The sequence below is a fragment of the Mastomys coucha genome, unplaced genomic scaffold, assembly GCF_008632895.1.
Source record: "Mastomys coucha isolate ucsf_1 unplaced genomic scaffold, UCSF_Mcou_1 pScaffold5, whole genome shotgun sequence".
In the NCBI taxonomy this organism is placed as follows: Eukaryota; Metazoa; Chordata; class Mammalia; order Rodentia; family Muridae; genus Mastomys; species Mastomys coucha.
In genome coordinates this window covers 21,823,959-21,834,251 of record NW_022196911.1, presented here as the reverse complement: position 1 = coordinate 21,834,251, position 10,293 = coordinate 21,823,959, and the positions used below count along the sequence as shown (strand labels likewise).

Sequence of the window (10,293 nt, the reverse complement as noted above, 5' to 3'; positions counted from 1 at the left end):
GTACACTTGCTCAACTATGTTCATAGCAGCTTTATTCATAATAGCCAGAAAATGGAGACAACCTAGATGTCCCTCATCTGAAGAATGGATACAGAAAATGTATATCTACACAATGGAATACTATTCAGATATGAAAAACAAGAACATCTTGAATTTTGCAGGCAAATGAATGGAACTTGAGAATATCACCCTGAGTACAATAACCCAGTCCTAAAATGACATGCACTGTGTGTACTCACTTATAAATGGATATTAGCCAAAAAATATAGGATATCTCTATACTCCACAGACCCAAAGAAGCTGAACAAGAAGGAAGACACAAGTGAGGATGCTTGAATCTCACTTAAATAGAGAAATAAAATAGTCATAAGAGGCAGATGGAGGGAGGGTACTGGGTAGGAAAGGGGATGGGAAGAGGAATGGAAGGGGGTTCAGGATCAGGTATAGAAAGGGACAGTAGATATGGCCAGATGGTCGTGAGAATGGATAGAAATCTATAACTGACAGGTGAGAAGTGGGGGGGGGGGCATCTCCAGGATGTGACAGAGGAATATCTCTGGGATAAGGAAGGCACCCAAGAATGAAATGGGGTGACTTAGCTGTGACTCACAACACTGGGGATATAGACCTAGAAGAGAGCACCTTCTGTATCCAGGCAGAAACCACCAGTAGAGAGACATAGAGATACCAACCAACTCACAAAACTTGCAACCCAAAATTTATCCTTCTACAAGAAATGCAGTCATGGGAGATGGATCAAAGACTGAGGGAATGGCCAACCAATAACTGGCCCAACTGGAGACCTATTCCATAAGCAAGCACCAATCTCTGACACTATTAATGATAGTCTGTGATGCTTGCAGACAGGAGCATGCTGTCCTCTGAGAGGCTCCACCCAGCAGCTGACTCAGACTGATTCAGACACCCAGAGAGTGGATGGAGCTGGGGACTCTTATGGAAGAATAGGAGGAAGGATTCTGAGCCTTGAAGCGGATAGGAATCCCACAGCAACACCAACAGGAGTCAACGAACCTGGACCCTTGGGGAATCTCAGAGTCTGAACCACCAACCAAAGTACATACACAGGCTGGACCTAAGCCTCTCCATACATATGTAGCAGATGTGCAGCTTGGTTTTCATGTGGGCCTTCCTGAGGAACAGAGGCTGTCGCAAAAGCTGTTGCCTGTATGTGGGATATGTTCGTCTAGCTGGCTGCCTTGTCTGGTCTCAGGGAAGTGCCTAGCCTCACAGATGTGGCATGCCAGGGTGGGGATATCCAGGGAGGCCCTCACCTGCTCAGACAAGAAGGGAGCTGAATGGGGCAAGGATTGTGGGAGGGTGTGGCTGAGCGGGGGCAGTGAGCAGGATGTAAAGTGAAAAAGAAAAAAAATTAAATTAAATTAAAGAAACAAGAAAGTTACAGGTTTTTTGGAAGCTCTTCTAGAGTCAAAATGAAAAAAAAAAATTCACCCATAAACACACTCCATACAGAGACTAGAAACTTTTCTGAACTTTGGTATATTATCATAGAATATAACAGTTTCCCATATGATTTAGTTTAAGCTGAATCCAGTCTCAGGGCAGGAGGCTAGTAAGTTAGTAAAAATTGTAAGTATCATGGGTGAGAGAGCTTTTATGTGTTCAGCTGGAAGGAAGGAAGGCTGCTTTGCCTTAGCCAAAACAAAACAAAGCAGAAACTGAAGTGAAGAAGGGTAGATATCAAGAGCCAATGTTTTTTAACCTTTTCAATATTGTAAATCTCCATTTTTTAATTAAATTTCTTAATTTTTATTTCTGATATTATTACCATAATTTACAGGACAGTATATAACTGATGTAATGAGAAGAAAAAACATGAAATGACAACAACTAAAAAGACCTCAGGAATATATAACTAATTGTTATTATTTTAATCAATAACTATTTTTTTTCAACGGTGGCTATGACACTCCTGAAAAAACAGGGTCTCCCGCTGCAGTGACCTTTCTGACTACGGCAGATTTTTACAATTCCTCTAATGTATTTGTGGTGACTGTCTCAAAATAACCTGCAGCTTTCCCGACAACTCCTTGTTCTCCTTGTTCTCTCTTCCAGCTAAGAACTATTGCCCATTTCTGTTTCTGTTTTATTTGAAACCTGTTATCATATCCACGATGAGATCCATCCCACCATCATAGTAACTGCCTGAGCTTTCTCCACCAAAATTGCCTCCATTTGTGGATCCATAATTTGATTACTGCTTTCCATTGTAATTTCTAAAGTCATGACAGTTTCTATTAAAATTTCCTCCTTTGGTGTAACTATCATATACCAACAAAGGCATTCCAATAACACATTTAATAAATTTTAAAATGTCCCATAGCTTTATATATGTTTAACTCTAATTTTTAAAATTTCCTTCTACAATATCCAAATAAGCTATGCTTTTAAAGAATGAAGTCATAGAGCAGAACTATAATTTTTGGAAGACAAAACCAGCTTCTAACAATGTAACCATAATTTTAGAAGACAAACCCGTTTTTAACCGTGTAAACAACGCAGTATCTCTAAAATCAATACCAGGTGCATTATTTTCATGTTTACAAAGTTTGACTCCCAGAAAAGTTCTTGTATATGAAAGTATGATGGTGCAGCTTTATTATCTTATTAAATATTTTTAAATTCTATCTTTTATAAGTCTGGTTAGGACAGAAATTACATAAAAATATCACCCCAATTTAAAAGTATCTTTAGAGACCTGTTTCCATGAATTGGCTCATGCCATGTGTTGTTGTCCAGAATGGCTCCAATCTTGAGTTACCAGTTTTTTTCTGTTACTGATATTACAGATTTTTAACCATATCCAGTAACTTGGAAGCCAATAATCCATAACCAAGACATGGAGAACATATTTATGCATTTAAGACCAAACATGTAGTAGCCACACATGTTTATATATTTAGAGCAGACAGACAAAGTTTTCCTTACTTTTCTAGCTGTAATTTCAAGGGAGCAGCACCTTGCCACCTGCTGAACCCAATTCTTAAGGGCACAGAGAATTTTATCAGATCAAACAGCCATCAGCTTCCTTAAAGCTTCCTGATCTCCTCTTGACCCTAGGAGATTTTGCTCTGTCCAGCTCTCCTCCTTTGGGTCTCCAAAAGTCTAGATCAAACCAGAAACAAACACAAAACAAGAAAAAGAACTATGCAGATACAAGAAACTTGCCTCCTCATGGAGGGAGCCGGTGTGGTGGCATTCACTATCAGTAACTGAGGAGTGTTCGAGGATAAGGGGCATTCCCACCCAGCCAATACACCAAATGCTGGAGTTCAGAAAATCGCCACACAAACCAATCTCAGTTAAGCAAGAATAGTTTATTGAATGCACACCATAATGCTGGATGTCCAGGACCGCAAAAAGGGCACCAAAGCCTAATTGCAGTCCTAGCCTGCTCTCAGAGTAGGCTTTTTATAAGTAAAAAACAGGTTCAACAGTATAAAGGGCAAGGAGGGGAGCAGTTAGCTTAGTAGGTAAAGTATTGTCAGCTAACGTTTAAGCTGATTGGTCCCGAGTAAGCTAAGGGTGGGGGTGGGGGGGTGAACAGGGTAATTTCAGAACATTGAGATAACAGAGCATGAGTATTATAATCCTAACTTTTTTGGCTTAGTAGTAGTATTCTTCAGTGTCTGCCACAAAAGCCGCAGTGATCTCATACGTAGGTGCAGGTAGGGCTTCCTGTTGGTCAGCTCTGACTAAAGATATTTTAGACATAACAGTTCATATTGGCATTTGATTTGATGGGTCCTGCAGAAAGCTTTGTGGACTTTATTAGGATTAGAAAACATCATACAGAACCAAACAGCGTGTGTGGTCAGCATGTGCTTGCTCTAAGCCAAGTCACTTCTCTGCCAGTGACTGGCAGGTATGTCACAACAATATGAAATAGCTGGCAGGCATGATGCAAAAGGGCTACAGCTGTTCTAGCAGGGTCAGACCATAACACGAACAAGAACAATAGCAGCACTGGCTGACATCATTCTCACAGAGACTGGGCTGGTGATAATTGATTTCTTATACCCATGTTTGCCCTCAGCTTCCTATATGATTTAATAAGAATTGCTGATGAGTAGATGTGCATTCTGAGAATTTAAAGTAGATATGATTGCTTTTTATAGAAAAGTTACAATTCGTGATTCTTTTAAGATTCTCACAATTTTACTTTTGAAGATAAATAATAAAAAAATTAATCCTTCCTTTATAGCCACAAACTGCTGCCTGCCAGTAAGAGAAATTGGCTAAGACCTTGCTTGTTCACAATTTGTTAATCTATAAGAAGTTGCTTAGTTATGAATGTAAGTGGGTTCTTGGGAATAATTTGTTTTCTTTACCTGTACTATGTAGCATTTCTTGTAAAGGTATTAGAGAACATACTGTTTTTTCATAGTCATTCACTACAAGAAAAATAGAATGTAATCATATTGTAATTTTATATTGCTTGAAAGATTTTGCTGGGATATATAAGCTATGAGAGAAAAAAATAAAGATGTTCAAACCTTGTTCCATCTATGAAATCTGTACATACGTATATATAAAGTTTATATGGGAATGTGTTGGAACTGTGTTCCATCCATCAAATCTGTATGTACGTAAATATGCAAAGCTTGGGTGGGTGATCGTTGGAGCTTGCTCCATCCACCAACTATGTATATATATATGTATATTGTGTATATATGTGTATGTGTGAAATGCTTCGAGCTGCTTGTTGGAACATTGTTCCTTCCGCCCAGAAACTGTTTACATCTGTGTGTGTGTGTGTGTGTGTGTGTCTATGTCTGTGTGTGTGTGTGTGTGTGTGTGTGTATGTATGGGTGAAATGCTTAGAGCCTGCTTGGTGGAGCTTTGCTCCAGCCATTCATACATCTGTCTGTCTGTCCATCCGTCCATCTTTTGCTACATCCACTCAGTTTGTGTGTCTGTCTGTCTGTCTGTCTATGAATTTTCTCTCTTTCTTTCCTTTCTCGCTGGCTGCTAAGAGTTACAAGAGTTATAAGACTTCAGAGTTTATCCTCTGGTACAGGGAGTGTGAGCCACAGTCAATCAAGTTTTGTTCCCTGAGAGAAAAGTGCCCTGAGTAATTTCTCTAATTGCTGGCTGCCACAGGCAGCAGCCCCATCAGTACCTGGAAAGACACTTCAACCCCTCCATCTTAGTGCTGACCCTCATCAGCTGCTCTCAGCACTGACCCCTACCCATGTCACTCATTGCTGCCTGCTGTGGCTTACTCCTCCCCTCCATGAATGAGAAACCTGGTGTTCGACATCCTACACATTTTCTATCAAAAAATCCATTGCATATTGTTGAGGTCCAGGAGTCATCCCAGAAAACATCCTAACACTGATGTCAGTTAAACAGGGATGGTTTACTGAATGCACACTCCAAGACTGATCAAGCAGGGCATCAACTCAAAGCTGTGCACTGGACATTTCTCAGGGCCAGGTTATAAAGGATAAAACTGCAAAGATCACATTGAGCTCATACACCTGAAATGAATGCTGGAAGTGCTACCTGGTTGTCAGCCTTGACTCAAGCCATTTTACACATAAGAGTTCATATTAACCTTTAATATGATGGGTCCTACATGAAAAATTATAGCTGTGGAATTTCTTAAGATTAATAAACCTCATAACATAAAGAACACAACAGGCTGTGTGGTCAGCATGATCCTGCTCTAAGTCAAGTTATTTTCTACATCACTAGCTGGAAGGCATATTACAGCAACAATATAAAATAGCCGGCAGGCATGGAACGAAATGGCCACAGCTATACTAGGGGGCAGGTCTCAACAATATCCAATATCTAAAGATACTTTGCAATATATAATTTTTTGGAGACAGTAGTCTTAGCTGTCCTGGAACTTGCTCTGCAATCTAGGCTGGCCTCGAACTCATACAGATCAGCCTGCCTCTTCCTCCAAAATGCTGGTATTAAAGGTTTGCTCTAACACCATCAGGTCTTAACATTTTTTAAAAAACGCTATAACTATAGACAATAGTAAAGAGATTGATGTCATAATTATACTAGTGACAGAAAATCCAAGACAGAAGTATTAAAATACAAAATAAAGAGTATTAGCAAATGATAAAATGGTCCATTGAATAGAAAGTCCTTGATAAACATGGCTGCATGTCAGAAAAGCCAGAATGCAGACATCCCCAGCAGACATAAACAGGAGACTACATAAAACATGTGAAAACTGGCACCTGGACCATGTTCTTTTCAAACATGAGAAGACAACCTACAAGGAGTTTTGTCTTATCTAAGACTCTACTTCCTATTAAAATCCTACTCGCATATTTTACAGAAAGTAATCCTGAAAGTACCAAGGAGCAGCACAGAGCTGGAAAGCGCTAAGAGGTTACACCTAGAGGTGATGTCACAGTGTGTTACAATCACAGGAACGGAAACCACCTGGAATTGTCATGACTACAGACAATAGGAGGTATCAAAGGGAAGACAGAATAGACTGAGTTTGTTAGCATTATTTTCAGGAAAAGAGAAATTAACACTAAAAGGTAGAGAACATGCTAGCTTTTGAATACCAAAAGCTCCAAATTCTGAAAAAAATAAATATATCTAAAAGTATTAATTTTTATAATTGTATAATATATTAAAATCACTGAAATGAAAAACATTTAATATTGGTATGTAGACAAGATCAGTGATGTGCATGGAATATGGACAGCATTACTCACATTCACAGTCAGGTAAAATTTTATTACCTCCTAGGATCAATTCTTCTGAAGAAACTCTTGTCATTTCTACGATAGGATAATCCTGAAGAGATTTTTCCCAGTGAAACAGTCTCCAGAATTATTTCACTTGAACCCCTTACCATCCCTTCACCAGTCCTCCAACTTACCTGGAGCCTTAGCTACTGTCTCCTTCCTCTCCACCTTCTAGGTCTGTTCTGTTCCACAGGTCAGCTGGTCTGGGTGATCAGTGAACCCTGCATATGAGAAAGAGATTCTTCAGAAAGCACCTAGATTCCTAACATAGTACTGTGCTCAGTAGATAAGAGAAATGAAATTGAGGATTCTACAGTGCCCCCCCCCAATTGTCATGCAGTGTCAGCATACTGAAAATACTTAGAAAGCATTTTCAGTTAGCATAACTTGAACCTCCTCTCTAATCCCAGCTCAGTGAAGTCTCAAGGTCAGAAATGGGACTGATTGACTTGATGTGAACAGTATACACTAGTGAGCTTCTGAATTTATCATAGACTAAAAATGATGGAAGCCTTATACTCCCAAAGGAACACACCAAAGAAGAGAAAACATTTCACAAAATTTTTGTTCCTCTAAAGATTTCACCTTCCTTTGTGGGATCTGAGACTCATTCACACAAATCTCACATGCTTGCAGGCTAATTTGGCAAGAACTCCAAGGAGGAGCAAGGGAGACAGCAAGAAAGCTATTCTCACCCACTGAAAGCAGATTCGTCTAATTCTGCAACATCCAATCTCTGTACAGAGAACTCTGAGCAGGGACCAGGCATTGCCGATCCTACTGGGAGTAGTCCACAGTCACACCACTGATTGTCAGCAACAAAATAAAAGACAACAGTTTGAATATTCTTGCTGGTGCACAACTTTAATGTAAGCATTGAGAATATAGAGGTGGGTAGAAATCTGTGAATTCCAGTCCAACCTGGCCTACAAGATGGTTCTACATAAGTTTGGTCATGTGTCCATTGACAGAATGGTTTTCTTGAACCAAGAAGAAAGGATTGCAGGCATTTTTCTGATGTATATGAATTGTCATAATTATTTACAAGATGCTTTTTAATATTATAATACCTTTTAATTTTCTCATTCTTTCCCTCTCTCTCCTTTTCTCCTTCTCTCTCCCTCCCCATCCTATACCCCCCCTTTCTCCAAAACATGGTTTTTCTGTGTAGACCTAGCTGTCCTTAAACTTGCTCTGTAATCCAGGCTGGCAAAAAATGTCAAGATCTACCTGCCTCTGCCTTCGGAGTGCTAAGATTAAAGGTGCGTGCCATCACCTCAAGCTGGTTTATAATGCCCTTTCTAACTGTGAAAAAATTGTGAGCTGATTCCCTCAAACAGCATACTGTGATTTTCCTGGCTCTAATTTACAACATTATGAACTCAGAACAAGCCGGGTGGTGGTGGCACACGCCTTTAATCCCAGCACTTGGGAGGCAGAGGCAGGCGGATTTCTGAGTTCGAGGCCAGCGAGGTCTACAGAGTGACTTCCAGGACAGCCAGGGATACACAGAGAAACCCTGTCTCAAAAAAGAAAAAGAAAAAAGAAAAAAGAAAAAAGAAAAAGAAAAAGAAAAAGAAAAGAAAAAGAGAAAAAAAGAAAAGAAAAAGAAAAAACCCAAAAACAAGAAAAAGAAAGAAAGAAAGAACTCAGAACAAGGGCTGGAGATATGGCTCAGCCCTTAAGAGCACTGACTGCTCTTCCGAAGGTCCTGAGTTCAAATCACAGCAACCACATGGTGGCTCACAACCATCTGTAATGAGATCCGATGCCCTCTTCTGGTGAGTCTGAAGACAGCTGCAGTGTACTTAGAGTAAATAAATAAATTTCAAAAAACAAAAGAACTCAGAACAAGAAAACACTTTTTCTTTTTCTTTTCTTCCTTCCCTTCTTCTTTCTGCCCAACCTCTTCTTGTAGTTGCTCTTTTTCGTTTGTTTGTTGTTTTGTTTTTTGAGACAGGGTCTCACCATGTAGCTCTGGCTGTCCTGGAACTCACTATGTAAACCAAGCTAGACTCACTGAGATCCACCTGCCTTTGCTTTCTGAGTGCTGGGATAAAAGCAGAGTGTCACCAAGCCTGGCTGCACACTTTTGCCAACATTGTATTTACATCACTGATTGCAAACGTTTCAGATGGAAAATTAATGGTGGATAGAAAGTTTACTTTTAAAAGTTAATGTTTACATCCATACCTATAGAACTCAGAACAAATTATACCTTCAAATTCAATTAAATTTTCAGGGATCCCTTTCATGACTAATATCTAAAATCTCTCTGGGAATTCAAGTCCCTAGGTCCAAATGCCACTTTCTTGAATAGGGAAGTGGTAGAACACAGAGGTTAGTATGGATGATTGTGAATTTCAATAGCTTTTTCCTTTCCACCATAGCAAAGAGAGCTAAGTTTGCAAATATCAGCCGATACATTCAAATATTCTACTAGATTATTCTTATGAGAATATCAGCGAGAAGATCAATAAAAAGAAACAGTATTATTCCAGTTAATATCATTGAAAATTTATCGAAGGGGGTAAGACATCCACAGCAGAATTTTGAGAGCTGTCATCCTTATGAGTAGCGGAGACACTGATCATGCTCTGCTCTGCTCCCACCAGTTCTCCAGCCCCGCTGCTCCTCTGACCTGGGAAGATCCAGAGCCTCCGGGCAGGGCAAAGTTTCCTGCGGCTGAGGTGCTGACTGCTGACTCCCAGGACGCACCGGAGGCACCTGAGGCTTAGGAAAGTTTTTGTTCCGCGAGACCCCAGCCGTGTCTTCTGCACTCGGGCGTCCAACACACGATTCCCCACGGTGCAGGCCGCCCCAGTTCAGCCTGAAAATGGGTTCTTGTCTCTACTGGCTTTGACCCTTTATTCCCACTTCCTTTGGCTCCTACACACAGCGTCCGACTTCCCTAACGTCACTCCTCTAACCCCACCCACTCTACACTCTACGCAATCAGCCAATTTACCACCTCCTCCCAACCTCTGTTTCTAGGTGAGTGGCCCCGCCCCTCCGAGTCCGGCCCCTCCCCCTCAGTCTCTGGCATCCTCCACACTGCTTCAGATTTCGGGCTGCTCTGGACCTGCTCCGCAGAGCCTCCCGACTTGCTTGCTGCCAGCCTAGACCAGAGGTTGATATACTAGAACGCTGTACCCCGATATCTGACCCCCCATATTAATACCCTTCAAGATGCAAGATAGGCAGCCTAAATTTCCATTGGAGTATCAGCTTGTAGGTCACGCAACGCAAAGAGAAGAACAACAGGCTAAAATTCAGATCCTAGAGTCCCATCCCCAAAACACAAACATGAGAAACCAAAACCAAAACTGCAATTTTGATTTGGGGAAAGACCTTTCAGGAATGGGCTGTTTCAAGAACGCAGTGGTCAGTTTTGGGGTCCAGGAGTCATCCCACAAATCAATTTCGGTCAGACAGGGATGGTTTATTGAACACACACCCTAAGAATGATCTATCAGGGCCATAACTCAGAATTTAGAGGCTGAGCTACAACCCCAAACATTTGCCA

General features: G+C 40.7%; 1 long non-coding RNA gene across 1 annotated transcript; it reads right to left on the bottom strand.

Moving 5' to 3' along the window:
* Positions 1-441: 441 nt before the first annotated feature.
* LOC116078048 lies at positions 442-9,672 on the bottom strand. Its single transcript, XR_004113406.1, has 3 exons — positions 9,409-9,672; positions 6,902-6,988; positions 442-3,144 (listed from the first exon to the last, which is right to left on the bottom strand). It is a non-coding gene; the product is annotated as an uncharacterized LOC116078048 (long non-coding RNA).
* Between the last annotated feature and the right edge of the window lie 621 nt (positions 9,673-10,293).